The following is a 13888-nucleotide window of genomic DNA, read 5'->3' on the forward strand; positions in this document are numbered from 1 at the left end:
AAAATGTTTCAGAGCTTTTAAAAAAAACATAAATCGAAAGCCTGAAGCTTTATTTTTCTTTTTGTCAGAATATGCATTATTATTATTTTAGCATGTTTTTCTTTGATGTCTATATAGGCTAGCTGTTTGTCTTCACCCTTCCTCCGTGTGTTTTTATTATTATTATTATTATTTTATTCCTTCTCAATTTCAAACTTTGTGTGTTTGTTCCAATGGAGGTGTCTTACATTGTTGGTTGTTCCCTGTCTTATTTATATCATGCATTTTGCATATTGCCCATATTTGTGAACAAATGAGATGGTAAAATTAGATAATTTTCTTATTTGTCTATTTAATGTAAATTGTAATAAAAGAAACCCATAGAAAAATGGATAATGTCCTGGCAGAAAACTGCCAGTACCTTTACAGACAATTCCTTCAACTCTAAAACACAACACAATGCAATGTGTAATTCAGAATAAGGGTAAAACACCTGTGAAAAATCAATACGAAACATTCCTTTATATTAACAGTACTTTGGGTCATATTTTTACAAAAAAATCCACGTACACACTGCAGCTAAATACGTTTGTCAGTTCACCTTTTAGTGCTTAATCCTGTTTTGTACACACAGAGTGTGTTCAGAATGAAAACCACATTCAGCAACCGAATTAAATCCCTAAAAATTCAGGTAGTGACACCCGCATTTACAAAAAATTCTACGCAGTGAGTATAAAACAGAACTGAACAGCTACACTGTTAAATGTTTCTGTTAATTTACACCCAAATTTCAACATGATTAACCTGTTATTTTTAATAACTGCGCCTTACTGTTAATTTTAGGAAATATATGTTAAATAACACCTAATTTTTGTTATTTAACACCTCATTGTTAAATAACACCTCATTTTTGTTATTTAACAACAAAATCGAAAATTCAAGCAATGTCGGATATAAGGTTAGCCTACGATGGTCTACTTTCATGCTTATTATAAAAAAAGTTATTATTTATAAGTGGCGAAGTTAGCAATTTCATTTCGTTTTTTTAGGTTGCTAAACAACGGCTGATTCAATCAGTAGCCTAGTCGACGGTGCAATCCAACAAACTAAATATTGTACATGCATTTACTGAATGAATTAGACAAATTAAACACCTGCTTTCTCTACTGAAAATATTATCAAGAATAATCTTGCATAGCCTATTCCACAGACACAGAGAGAAATAAGAAAGTTCGCTGTGTTTTCTGTGCATGCGCAAATGTGTTTGTTTTCGTGGGTATAATAGCCTTTTATTACCCTATTAATACCCTACGCCCGGATTTTACGCGAGACGGCCTGTAGGCTACATTTATTAGTTGAGGAACTGCGCTCCCTGTGTCTGTCTGTGTCTGTGTGTTCTGAACACGGTGTAAATATCCGTATGACACGCAGCACGCTGGCAGGCGGTACTTTATCATGTCTATTGGCGCCACTATTTGAAATGACAGGTTCATACAGTATTTTTTGAATTCTGGGAAGGAGCGTAGAAGAAGGCATTTGAACCTGCAACGAACACGAAGATCCATGTTGGAAGATCGCGGTGGCTGGTTACATCGACCAAAATCACAATAATCTGGTGAGATTAAAGAGTTTCTTGAAAGTCATGCATAGTTTTAGCATCTATCAGTGATATTGATGTACTGTATAGGCCTACTAAACGCCACGGACTTAGACCACATGAAGTAATTTAACTAGCTGCTAATGAGCCACCGTGATTCAAGCTAGCAACATTTCAATAGTTTTCCCATTAATTTTAGAAACAATGCGCTTATTGTAATGTCAAATTTATGTATACGATCTAAATCTATAACGTAAACAGTAGGACGCTAGGCCTATAGCATTCCCGTGGTCAAGTTGTGTTGCATTCTTGCCATGTGCACGTCTGGTTAAAGCAGATTCATCCTGAAAATCAAACGGTTAACATAAATCTATTAACTGATAGCTGTTTATTAGGGGTGAACGGTTCATGTATTTGTATTGAACCGCGAATCGGTACGGGCGTCACGGTCCGGTGCATGAATTAACACGGAGAATACACGGTATAAAAATAAAACTCGCGTGCAAATTAATGTAATGCTGGAACTACTGTTAGATACGCGGGTCCTTTAGGGACACCTAATCTGTTGCCCTGCTAGGTTTGTTTCCTTTAGTCTGCCTCCGCAGCGCAAGCCTCCGCTGACCGCGCGCGCGCCTTCCCAAATGGACGAGGCATTTATACTTCGCGCTCGCCGGTGTACTATTCTTTGAAACGACAGTGTGCGACTCGGTGTAATTGTCCTCTAAACCATCAGGAATCAGTGGTGAAAAGTAAGGTACACTCGTGAATGTTTATTTTAGTACTTTAGTAACTTACTCTACTAACACTTTAGGATACCCAAACCACACTACTAAAGAATCGTGTAAAGCAGTAAACCAGATTATTCCTTGTGACATTAGAAAAAAAATGGATATGAGAACGTAACCTACAACTAAATTAATGTTATCTTACATATTTTCTAAAGATTTTTATTTAGTTTTGTGAACCTTTTTATAAAACATGAGCATTTATTTTTATTTAAAGGGCTTATGTCTGCTATTGTTGGCCCACTTTGTTAATGTAAGCAACTAATTTATACGCAAGAACTGGATGTAAAAAATAATAAAATAAAAATAATTGCCTTCTGCATTTTTGTTTTGCTTTTCCCTCCATTGTACCGAACTCCTACCGAACCGTGATGTCTGAACCGAGGTATGAACCGAACCGTGACTTCTGTGTACCGTTCCACCCCTACTGTTTATGATACTAGATAACGTTAGTTGGTCTAAGACTGTATTTAGCTGCTCGTCTTTGATGGATTAAAGCTGTTTGGGCTACCAGACATGCTGGTGTGACTATTTATTTTATGTGCAGGTTTTAGGCTATCAATGAGGTAAATCCAGCAAAAACAGCTATAGGCCTACTGATCGGGCTAGTGCAGTATAGCTATGTGAAGTGAACAGCTATTCTCTTTTAATTGCATTGGTATACTATAGTGCACCCTATTTATTTATTTTTTTTGTGTGTGCTGTTTTGATTATCATTGAGTTATAGATCAATGTTTACATTTGTTTTCTTGTTTTGTTTTTATTACAGATGCAGGGGGTACCATCCCTGATCACACTGCTGTTCAAGATGATATCCCAGGATTTACTCCTCTGACCATCTATCTCTCGCTCACTTTGCCTCTATCTCTATCTATTCATCTATCTTTACCTATCTCTTTCACTATCTCTCTCTTTCTTTTTACCTACCCTGTATCTATCTCTGTTTTATCACTCTGCCTATCAATCTATCCCTATATCTTCCTCTATTTATACCTCTATCTCTCCCCCATTCCCCCTATCTCCCTCCATCTCTCTCGGTCTCTCCCTCTATATCTGTATCTATCTCACTTTATCTATCCATCATTATCTCTCTCTGTATCTTTCTCTATCTCTCTATCTATATCCCCCCCCTCTCTTTATCTGTCTCTTCCTGTCTCTCCATCTTTCTTTCTATCTATCTATCTATCTATCTATCTATCTATCTATCTATCTATCTATCTATCTATCTATCTATCTATCTATCTCACTCAGTGGTAGTCTTATGTCATTAATATTGTGTTTAATTTGTTCTATGTCCTAGGGATATGCCACTGCAGCTGACCTTGAGAGTTCACTCTCTATACCTGCAACTCCTTATCTGATACTTCTTGGTAAGTTGGTTTTAGATAATACAGTTGGCTTTAGTGTTGTATGTAGTGAATTCAATGGTATCAAACTAAACTGTATTCAAAATGAAAACTAAAACAGAAATTTGACAGTTAAAACATTTCTGGGTTCAGTAGAAACGGGAAGCCGTTTCCAGCGCTGGATGCTCAGCCTTGAGGGCCAAATCATTTGCGAAGGGAAGGGATCACGTCCACCTTTGTGACAGGACTGGCGTCTTTCCCCCCCCCTGTTTTTACATCTTTAACTTACAGTACCAAGAGGAGGCAGCCTGCACGCTTCAATTCATCCAGAGGTAAGATATTGTCTGTTAACACCTGCATTTTTTTCTGGCCTAGCTGTGGCTCAAGCATGGTTTCAACAGGTCTGGTTGAAGGGATTTAGCTATTAACTTTGATTTAGAAAGTTTTAGTGCAGCTTACAATATTCACAGAGGCAAGAAGATAGTGCATGTTGAGGATAGTTCATGTACATTTGTTGACTTTGTTGTTGCTGTTAGTCTGTGACTAGATTTTTAACCAGTGTATAATTTTTCAGATGCTTTGTGGGTATAAACCCAGAAAAAGGGACACAGGCTGCAAAGAGGGAAAAAAGAAGAACTGTCAATTCACACGTCCCACCCTCTTGCGCAAGCTCATGGACATTCAGTGGGATTTCATTTGAAAATGGTGGGTAAGATGTATACGTTACACATACCGATATGTTCAAACAGCAATGACTCAGGAAATTCATTCTAATGTTCATTCTTAACTGCCTTTCAAAGTTAGAATGCTGAACTCCTCTTCCATGCTCTTTTGCCATTCTTTTTTGTTCTTTCAATGAATTGTATTCATCACCCTTTCTATTATTTTATGTTATTCTGTCTGTTTTGTGCTCTGTTTCTGAAATTAGCTATTGTTTGGTCAAGCCATGTGATATAATTTTGGATTAAAAATGTGAAATTATGGAACTCATCTCTATCTCTCTTTCTCTCATATACAGACCCAAGACTTTGCAAAGGATCCTCGTGTGCTTTGGAAAATGGTTAGTGGTCTAAGCAGTGCAGTGTTTTTATTGTTTATTGCTCTTTATTGATGAAGAGTTCCATTAAGTGTTAAGTATTGGTATGAATGTATTCATATGTTGAATTTTAGTGGTTTAGGTAACAAAGTGTTGATGTTCAGTATTTTGTTATAATGAACAATGTATTTGGGTTCAAGAATGTTTTTGCTACTTTTTAAGCCATGACCATGAGAAAATGAGATTTGTTTGTGATTAATCTGAGCCTATGTGTAACATTTTTATGTGACCAGGAGTCGCAGTGTATATCCTTGGTTTGAGTTTTTTAGCTGAACTTTAGCAGTTCAGGGAACATTAAATGTTGAGGTTTAGGGCCCTCTATTGCACCCACGCAGCGCAAAGCCAAACGCAAGTGTCTTTGCCATTTAAGACAGAAGCAGTTGTTATTTTCCATCCAGCGACAACAGATGTCAGCAATGAACATGATATACAGTATATTTCTTTGATTGGTCTGATCCATGTGTGCCTACATTTGTAAGTATTTACATTTCAGTGTGTGTATTACAATAAAAAAAAGTTAATTTCAACACGGAACTATTCGTTTTCTTTCACTTAAGTGTTGTCTGATGGATTATACCTATTATTGTATTAACTCAAGCTAGAATATGTCTATAACAATCAGTGGTACATGTTATGCGAAAAATAATTAAAAATATTTAATGGAAACAAAATAAACAGTGATTTAACAGGAAAATAATGGTAACACTGCTGCCAGTTGTTTCCTGTTTTTTCTGCGATTCACAGTAAATTCCTGTTGAAAAACATTACGGGGAGTGCACTGTAAAAAAACATTAACATGAATTAACTGTTAAAATAACAGGAAAATAATGGTAACCCTGCTGCCAGTAATTTCCAGTTATTTAACAGGGAAATAATTAACAGTGTAGTTGTTAATAACGTAATTTAACATGCATCAAAAAAATCTTCTTATGCGTGAAGCAAGAAATCACAGCAAAAGCGGTTTGAGCCTCATTTGTGTTGTCAGATCTTGCTATAAAAACAGCAAAGAAGAACAAGCCCACAATAAAAAGAAATGAATCCAAATGCTTTATGCTGAAAATAAGACCAAAATATTGTGACCCGCACTTTAATTACATAATAAAGTTGATTGCTTTACAGGGCTCTCGAGTCTCAGACACACGCATTTCAACCCGTTCACACGCTCACACCTTGTATTTCTAACGCTGAGGAGTAAGGGAACTTGTCCCGCTATACAATTCATGGACGAGCCGCAGGCAAACGGAGGGAAATTCTCTGCCGAGTTCATAGCATCTGTCTCGATGGTCTCAAGTTATACAGAGTTTAATGCCAGCTACCAGCCAATCAGAAATTAGAATTAGTTGTTTCCGGGTAAATTATGTGTTCCCGCTGCAAGCACGTTCGTTACTACACGCGCACACACGGAGTGGAAGTTGAATGAGCAAGATCTGATGAATGAATGCGGTTTGCGGCATAAATTTATTTTAATTTTTTTAGCATTTTGATTTTACGATTCCTGGACGAAATCTCTTGCCTGTGATCAAAGACAGTGAGAGCTGATGTTGAGGAGTATAGCCAAATTCGAGCTAAATTATTTTTGATGCATTCAAAAACTCTCCAACTGCTTTTAAAGGGGCCATCGAATGCAAAATACACTTTTATATGGTGTATGCATATAAATGTGTCTTTGCAGTGTGTGGGCACAACCACCATGCAATGAAAAAAATCAATTTACTTTTTTTTTAATCCTCAAAAAGCCAAAAAGTTGTTGCTCATTATAATTTAAAGAGACATATGCACCGAAACGGGTCACTGTGAACAGAGCTGTTTTTGAGGAGGTAAAAAGGGTGTTGTTTTACACTACCACTGAGAAATTTTAACCAAAGTATGTTACAAACTTTACATGAACACCCCAAAGAATCATACCAACTTGTGGAAAATGGGCATCCGATGACCCCTGTAAAGGTGACCGGTTTGGGTCTTGACATGCATGCTCAGGGCAAGTTATGACACATTGTTATGTACATTGAGCACTGATGTTCAGTTGGCTTGTTTGGGGTCAAATTTATTTATATTTTTCAATACATTTTTATTTTTTAAATATAACTTTATTCTATTTGGATGAATTTGTCTTTTATCAGATTTACCAATTGTTATAATTTCCATTTGTGCTGGTCAATTATGAACATAGGCAAAATTGAACTGCTAGCAAAAATTGAAGCGAATTTGGTTGGGTCGAGGGACCGCTGCTGCAAATATTTGGGTGGCTCCTCCCCTAACAGATCTCACTCTAAACTTTTGCTAAAACTTGAGAGCCCTGGCTTTATGAGCCAAGCTTAAACAACAACCCCAAATATGCTTAATAAGTGGACATGGCAACACTGCAAAAGCACACTTTCAAACAGCCTTTACAAGGATAAAAACACGAAGCCTCTGTCAACTGTGCTTTAGTTAAAATTGCTTAACCTGTTAGCCAGCAACCCCACTTTTGTAAAAAAAACCCCAGAAATGGCATACACAAACTAAAACAGATACAGTTCATGAACACTTTGAACTAAAAGCACAAGTATGATCTCATTTGAAAAAAATAGTTATAAATAGCTTCAAAGTTTTGTAAAGTTATTAGAAATATATTTTTATGGAATATCTTCATGAAAATAAAATTGAAGTTGGCATTGTATCAATCTAGAAATGCCCTGCAGCTAAAGCCACATGTCTGACCATGTTATATTTAAAATCTGAAGATAAGTCGAAAACTCTGTACTTAGTTAAATGTTTTTCAAGATCATGTGATGTGACTATTTTGATTAGACTCTAAAATGCAAACTGATGTTTATTGTCATCTTCTAAGCATCCATTCAGTCTATTGTCTTTATTGTTTTGTGGTGCAAACAAGCCCCATTCAGTCTCAGTCTCCCCTGCACACATTCACACCTCTTCGGCTTGGTTATGGTTCTAAATATTCTTTTCTTTTGTTTTCATTATAATTACTAACCCCTGGCTATTCACGCTGTTTTTAATGCCTAATTTCTTTTATCAAAGTTCTCACTTCACATTTGAATCTGTATCAAATTTGCTTCTTGAAAAAATAAACATTTCAGTAAGCATTCCTATTTTAAAAAATTCATAAAAATAACAGCTAGGTGGCAGGTGCATGTTAGCTTACCACACCATCAATACACAACAATTTATGAGATTAATACCACGTTTTTGCTCCAAACTTACTTTATAACGCAAGTTGAGTGTTTTAAATAACCTTCTGTGATCTGATTTGGCTTCGGATAAAAAAAATCTGACAGAAAATATATTATTTTATAGTATATATATTATAGTATTATAGGCGTTAGGTAACGACGTTATTTTTTCAGTAACGGGGTAATCTAACTAATTACTTTTTCCCGTCGTTACAACGGCATTAACGTTACTGGACGTTAAATGCAGTGCGTTACTACGGGCGTCAGTTTGGTTTGAAATGTGCTGGGGACAGAGACGCATTCGGAAGTGCATTTTGAAAAGTGCTGGGTACAAACTTGTCAATCTGTGCAGCCTCTCTGCTCAACCCGTAAATAAATCCATCGATCCGCAAATTTTGTTTGAGTTCTTAAATGGTCTAGAGGTAGATATTTTGCCAAGCGTGTCAGAGCTCACGGGTTCTAAATCCGCACTCGTATAGTTTTTTTTTCTCTCATCAAAACTGAATATGTTCATCAGTGGTTACAGTCTATAATCAAGCAGGGACACGTTTGAGTGCATTTTATTTTGTGATTTCACCGGAATGAATAGCGAGTTTCCACAACGGCGATAGATTGAAGCGCGCGTTCGAGTGAAGACTGCGCGAGCCACAAGAGAACACTGTATCCATGACACTGATAGTAGCGGCAACGAGCGCTCAGCTTGATTTCAAAAACAACAAATTTTAGCGCTAGATCTCTTATTTAATAGCAAATTAAATGGCAACGCATGGCGTTGTTAGAGTTTGATTTATTTAATTTGCTACAGTTACTGCAAACACACTTAATATTATTTAACTCTTTACTTTTGAAGAAAATACTTGAAGTACAGAATGTCTACCAGACCAGTTGTCTGACATTGGGAGTTTGATTTATTTAATTAAGAATAAGACTAAAGAGCTAAACACACTTTTTTATTGTTTCAAAGTTTACTTTTGTTGTGAACAAAACACTTGGAAAAAAATACAGTTTGTTTACTTGACCAGCTGTCTCAGGTTGAGAGAGTTTGATTTAATTTGCTAGAGTTGAATGCACTCTATATGGTGTAACTGTTTATTTATCTTACAAAGATAATACTTGAAGTGCAGGATAAACCTCTTGCTGTCTGTTGACGTGCAATAAATATCGAAAGTTATGTACAAACACCTGTCTGTTCTACTCATTTCAACTGACTTGTGAAAACTGCTAAAAGAAATCCAAATTCTTTGACATATAGCAACTTGTTTTTAACAGTAACGCAAATAGTTACTTTCCCTGGTAACGAGTTACTTTTATTATAGAGTAATTCAGTTACTAACTCAGTTACTTTTTGGAACAAGTAGTGAGTAACTATAACTAATTACTTTTTTAAAGTAACGTTCCCAACACTGATTAAGAAAATACCTGACATGACTTGAAGATCAGAGATAAATCATTTACCGTTGCAATCATGTTTATTGTCTCCAAAACATCTTTATCTGCATTATGGTTGGATACCGAAACCTGGCCCTGATATGAAACCGGTAACCAAGTAACTGGTATGTAACCAGACCGAATCAAAATGCAGATTTCGGTGCCACTTAAATGCCTCAGCTGTCGGTTGAAATATCTGCCCTCTGGTTCTCCGAAACGGACGTAAGAAACGTCCCTTTTTTTTTAAGTATCGGTTCTTTCTGCTCTCCTGATCTGGAATTTATCATGCTTCTGCGTACAGATGTGTACATTCCCCCACAAGCCGACACAGAACGGGCACTAAAGGAACTGTATGGGGAAAAAGCGAACAGGAAACCGTGCACCCTGAGGCCGCGTTCATTGTGTCCGGGGACTTTAACAAAGCCAATTTCAAGAAAATAGCACCAAAATACCACCAACACATAAACTTTAACACACGAGGGGACCGGGTTTTGGATCATTGCTACTCCCCTTTCCGGGATAGCTACAAATCCCTCCCCCGCCCACCTTTTGGCAAATCGGACCACTCTTTCTCCTTCTGCCCGCTTACAGGCAGAAACTGAAACAGGAAACACCCGCCCTCAGAACAATCCAGTCCTGGTCGGACCAATCAGACTCTATGCTACAGGACTGTTTTGATAACGCGGACTGGGAGATGTTCCTGTCGGCCTCTGATGACGACATCGAGGTTTACGCTGATAGCGTAACATGTTTCATCAGGAAATGCGTAGAAGACGTTGTTTCGACCAAAACAATACGGATTTACCCGAACCAGAAACCATGGATTAATAGCGATGTTCATGCAGCACTCAATGCGCGAACCTCTGCTTTTAATTCAGGGAGTGCGGAGGAGCAAAAACAAGCAAGTTATGCCCTCCGAAAAACTATCAGAGCAGCAAAACGCCAATACAGGGACAAGATTGAAGGACAGTTCAACACCACCGACTCTAGAGGCATGTGGAAGGGAATTAGTATCATTATGGACTACAAAGGAAACACAAACTCCACAGTGAACAACGCTGCCTCTCTCCCAGATGAGCTAAACACTTTTTATGCTCGTTTTGAGGGAACTAACACCCCCCTCGTGGAGAGAGTTATCGCGGCTGAAGCTACAGAGGTTAGTACACTCTCCGTCTCTGTAGCGGATGTTACCCGATCTTACCGACGGGTGAACATCCGTGGGTCCAGACGGCATTCCGGGTCGCAAACCAACTGGCTGGTATTTTTACGGACATTTTCAATCGGTCCCTCTCCTTGTCTGTAGTCCCCACATGCTTCAAAACGTCCATCATTGTACCTGTACCGAAGCAAACCAATATTACCTGCTTAAATGACTGGCGTCCTGTTGCTCTGACCCCCATCATCAGTAAATGCTTTGAGAGACTAGTCAGAGATTACATCTGCTCTGTTCTACCTCCCTCACTGGACCCACTGCAGTTTGCATACCGCAATAACCGCTCCACTGATGATGCTATTGCATATACAATACACACTGCTCTCTCCCACCTGGAAAAGAGGAACACATATGTGAGAATGCTGTTTGTAGACTACAGCTCAGCATTCAACACTATAGTGCCCTCCGTGCTTGATGTGAAACTCCGGGCTCTGGGCTTAAACAGCTTGCTTTGCAGCTGGATCCTGGACTTCCTGTCAAACAGACGCCAGGTGGTTAGAATGGGCAGCAACATCTCATCACTGACCCTCAACACTGGAGCCCCACAGGGCTGTGTTCTTAGCCCACTCTTGTACTCCTTGTACACAAATGACTGCGTGGCAACTTACAGCTCCAATACCATCATCAAGTTTGCTGATGATACGACGGTGGTAGGTCTGATCACCGACAATGATGAAACGGCCTACAGAGAGGAGGTGCTCACTCTGACACACTGGTGTCAGGAGAACAACCTCTCCCTCAACATCAGCGAAACCAAGGAGCTAGTAGTTGACTTTAGGAGGAACGACAGAGATCACAGCCCCATCACCATCAATGGAGCACCGGTGGAGAGAGTCAGCAGCTTCAAGTTCCTCTGTGTCCACATCACAGAAGAACTCGCATGGTCCGTCCACACTGAGGCCGTCGTGAAGAAGGCTCATCAGCGCCTCTTCTTCCTGAGACGGCTGAGGAAGTTTGGAATGAACTGCCACATCCTCACACAGTTCTACACCAGCACTGTCGAGAGCATCCTGACTGGCTGCATCACTGCCTGGTATGGCAATACTACCGCCCGTAACCGCAAAACCCTGCAAAGGGTGCTGCGCACTGCCAGCCGTATCATCGGAGGTGAGCTTCCCTCCCTCCAGGATATATATGCCAGGCGGTGTGTGAAGAAAGCTCGGAGGATCATCAGAGACTCTAGCCACCTGAGCCATGGGCTGCTCTCACTGCTACCATCAGGCAGGCGGTACCGCAGCATCAGGACACACACCAGCCGACTCCATGACAGCTTCTTCCCACAAACAATTCGATTTCTAAACTCTTGATCCCTCATGATCAATAACCATAAACATTCTAACTGTCAACACAGCACAATATAATCTGCTGCATATTACATATATATATATATTTCTACCTTATGTGTATCTATTGTACGTATAAATACCTCTTTTTGTATTTTGTTGTATATTGTACATTGTATATTATTTATTGTTTTGTTAGTGTATATGGTACTGTGAGTAATTGTGTGCACATTAGATGTGTAAATCTATGTAAATCTGATGTTTGCTGTTTGCTGTAAATTGTTATACGTCCCATCGTGTCATGACTGCTATGTTGCTCGGAACTGCACCTAAGAATTTCACCCACTGTTGCACTTGTGTATATGGTTGTGTGACAATAAAGGGATTTGATTTGATTTTGATTTGATTTCAGGCACCGGTACCGTTTTTAAAGTATTGATTTGGCACCGGTATCGAAAAAAACCCAAACAATACCCAACCCTAATCTGCATGTTACAGCGATCTGTGATAAGCTTTGTTTATGTCAGGGAGTTCCTGGAATGTTACATGATATGGCTCTTCTTCATGTGTTCCATATATGGACTAAATGTGCACAGGGCGCCCTCAGGCTGCCAGTGTGTATTGAAAACACAGTACATCAGAGTATCCAGCGCTCATAATGATTACATCGGCCCATTTTGGGTAAAAATTCAATAAATATTATTCCTCTCTATACAAATCTGACGTCAACCTATGAGAATCTATCAATATTTCTCCAACTTCAACTTCGCGCACTCCAACTTCACCTCAGCACCAGGCGCAAGTCAAAAGAGTGCGGAAATGTACAGGTGCTGATTCCGAATAAGCTTCAGCACTGATTGGAGCATAGTAAATATAGATTCGATGTTCCTCAACTGGTGGGTTGCAAGACCGTTTTGAGTGAGTCGCATATGTGCAGTCAAAGAAACAACAAACGTAATTCTCTTTTTTTTCTGATGCTACTTTTATTTTGAAAGATCAGTGTGAAAGCTTGTGACACTTCGGTCAGATACTGAGAAAAGTGCGTTGTTCTGAATCAGTAGGCTATCTGCGGTAAGATGAGATCTTGTAAAAACAAATGTCAGTAAAACTAACTTTCCTGTCAGCCATTGTACTATACTGCAAATGTGGCTTGCTGTAGCCATAGTTCTGTTGTCAATTAACTAAAATAATCAAAAAGGCGATAAAATCTGTCTCAAAACTGCATGCATGCATGTATTTGTTATATATGCGTCACATATGTCTTGACTAAAATATTCTGCCATGTGAGATCACAATTTAAGGCACACACTGATAGGCTATGCAATTTTTTAATGTACAAATAAATGTGAGCACTGGGCATATGTACTAGAATATAGGCTGTAATTTTGCATTCATTTGTAAAGGACAAGCAAAAATTGATCATGTTTAAATCCATAAAATAACTAATTTTACATTCTGGCATTTATGTGCTGTTGACTTCCGCCTTGTTCACATTCTTGCACATTAATTTAGTATGATATGATAGAACAGTTTAGATTATTTATTTTGACAAGTAATATAGAAAGTTGAAGAGTTCATTGATTATATAAAATTCATGATTCCATGATTCCTAATTTACTACTATCTCAATTACAATTAAGTACAAATGAACTGTATTGAGTTGTGTAGGTAGGCACTAAAACAGTCCAATACATTATTTAAACTAATTTTTATGTTCAAATAATTAAGATTTCTGTGCCACCCCAGACTTTTTGCTGGCCCTTGCCTGGCCAGCCCTATGAAAAAATCCTGGCTCCGCCACTGGTTGTTTGGTCAAGCGCTTTCATGACGACTGCACAGGAGTTTTTTTATGAATGGAAGCGGCTGACGCTCATAATTCATATTTACCCTCTGGTGTCTAAGGTGTTTTTGGGGTCCTTGAGATGTTTTAACATGCCCTGACATTTGTGCTTTTTTCAGCTGCTTATAAACTAATTAATGGCAAATTA

The 13888-nt window shown here is 38.5% G+C and overlaps 2 protein-coding genes and 1 long non-coding RNA gene across 4 annotated transcripts in view; 2 read left to right on the forward strand and 1 right to left on the reverse strand.

The window, feature by feature from the left end:
* LOC143730774 (uncharacterized) overlaps positions 1-13888 on the forward strand; it is a 251597-nt gene that overhangs the window by 49054 nt on the left and 188655 nt on the right. The gene's annotated exons all lie outside the window — the stretch shown is intronic.
* Positions 1-13888, reverse strand: part of LOC143730783 (NACHT, LRR and PYD domains-containing protein 3-like) — a 39292-nt gene that overhangs the window by 13327 nt on the left and 12077 nt on the right. The window lies entirely within an intron of this gene.
* Positions 1337-5301, forward strand: LOC143730795 (uncharacterized). 2 transcript variants are annotated; one of them, XR_013200631.1, is made up of 6 exons: positions 1337-1594; positions 3131-3731; positions 3861-4039; positions 4282-4412; positions 4726-4879; positions 5009-5301. It is a non-coding gene; the product is annotated as an uncharacterized LOC143730795 (long non-coding RNA). The 2 variants fall into 2 exon arrangements; XR_013200630.1 differs by having other exon boundaries at positions 4726-5301.

Source organism: Siphateles boraxobius, unplaced genomic scaffold (genome assembly GCF_051911475.1).
Source record: "Siphateles boraxobius isolate OS27281-9 unplaced genomic scaffold, OSU_SipBor_1 81, whole genome shotgun sequence".
NCBI classification, from domain to species: Eukaryota; Metazoa; Chordata; class Actinopteri; order Cypriniformes; family Leuciscidae; genus Siphateles; species Siphateles boraxobius.